The 1,862-nt window shown below is 38.2% G+C and overlaps 1 long non-coding RNA gene across 1 annotated transcript; it reads right to left on the bottom strand.

The window, feature by feature from the left end:
• Positions 1-204: 204 nt before the first annotated feature.
• LOC127663066 (uncharacterized) lies at positions 205-1,071 on the bottom strand. The gene is made up of 3 exons (XR_007972958.1): positions 875-1,071; positions 503-580; positions 205-352 (listed from the first exon to the last, which is right to left on the bottom strand). It is a non-coding gene; the product is annotated as an uncharacterized LOC127663066 (long non-coding RNA).
• Between the last annotated feature and the right edge of the window lie 791 nt (positions 1,072-1,862).

Below are 1,862 nucleotides of genomic sequence, written 5' to 3'. Positions count from 1 at the left end.
TTACATTTCTCTGAAGCTTCTCATGAATTTAAAATGTGACAGGCTGTGGATTCAGACTGTAGAATATGCAGTGTATGATTTTAATTTTACTTTTTAGATTACCCTATGGCGTTATAAACGAAATCAGCACACTTACAAATCGTTGCTGGAGCTCTTTATCCTGCCTCAAACTGTTGTCAAGCAACGCCAAATCTTTCTGGGTGTCTAGGGGGGAGTAACAGATCCCCTGGCAGGGATAACTCTCCAACAGACACATTGGCACTGAAATGTTGCAGCATAGCATTTTGTTGTCCATGCTACGCACAACATCGCCAAACTCCAAGACGTCGCAGCATTAGGGTTTGATCTGCACCTACAGGGGTTCCCAGAATAAAAGAATAAAGTAGTCAGTCCTGGTCCTTCAACTACAAAACTATGACATTTATATCTAGGTCTACTACATGTACAGGTGGCCCCAGTGGGAATTAAACCAACAACCACAGGTGTTGTTTGCAAGTTGTACCCGATTGCCCAGTGCGAGCAAATGTCTTCAACATTGTCCCAACTTGCTTCACCTGCTCTTGAAGTGAGCCGCTGTCACCTGGGAAGTAACAATATATTGATTAGCAATACACTAAATATAATAGTAATATAATATAACCACAATTATCATACCAGTAACTTTCCCTGTAATTTCTATCCACAGTATGTTATGCATGGCATACAAGTTCATAATGAAGGACCCTTATGATAACATCAATTTCATTTTTTTTCTTTGAAGCAGAATATTTGTTTGTAAAAGGGGAGGAAAAATAAAATGAAATATTGGTATACAGATTTTGGTTGATATATCATACTGTACAGTGAAATTTGCTATTTTTATATCCCTACTCACCTGAAGGACGGATAGATCAGGCAAATCTCCAGTCAGGCCTTTGTAGAGTGTGTGCTCCTGCATATCCACAGGTATTTTAATTCAAACATGCAACATATTGTAATAAATCTACAATATTCAGCCTTTACCTTACACCCTCGGTTGTTGCTCTACACTTTTATTATATTAAATACTTATTTATATAGCTTGCTCACTGTATAATCATGATAGCCTAAAACTTATAACACAAGATTGAATCTTAAACGAATGACTGAGTTGAAAACTTGAATAAGAACTCATTTTGCCCGGAGGGGACCAGCTAGGGAAACTTACCTGCCTACAATAACTGTTTTCATTTGATTTGAGTTACATTAAACATGAATAACCTTAGCCGAGTCCCCAGGAACATCGGGCTATTAAAGTAACAAGCCTGTAACTGCGGTCTTATCAATTCTAGCTTCACCATACACTCAAACTGTGAGGTTTATCTGCTTTCCTCATGGACCTGTAGCACAATGCCCTGACAGTGACTTTATTAGAAACTGAGAGGAGAGCAAGTTAATATAATTTATATTACAATTATCAGAAAAATTAACAAACAGTCTACTTTAAAACTAAGAAAAAGCAAGCTTCTATACTAACCTTACATAAAAAATGAACACGTGGCGAACTAGCTTAGCCGCTATCTGCCGGCACACTACATTAGATTAAAATACTTACCCTTGTAGTTGTGCAGACAACTCAAAGCCCTTGTCCCTCTTGCTTGTCGGAGCAGGGGACCAGGCATCAACAATGCGATGAACATTGCTGACGCGTATTTTCGGAAGATTCCGGAGACATCGAGTAAAAACAGACATTTTGGGCGACGCGCAAGTAAACCAGAAACAGATATGGCAACAGCGGAACTTCACAGTTCAGTCTTTGTAATGTGTTTTAGCAATACATTTTTAACATTTATAATGCGTTTAGATTTTTTTTTATTGCCTTTACAGGGACTTTAACACTTTCT

This window comes from Xyrauchen texanus, chromosome 23 (genome assembly GCF_025860055.1).
Source record: "Xyrauchen texanus isolate HMW12.3.18 chromosome 23, RBS_HiC_50CHRs, whole genome shotgun sequence".
Taxonomy (NCBI): Eukaryota; Metazoa; Chordata; class Actinopteri; order Cypriniformes; family Catostomidae; genus Xyrauchen; species Xyrauchen texanus.
The sequence above is the reverse complement of the archived record's forward strand: the minus strand, read 5'-3'. Positions and strand labels throughout refer to the sequence as shown.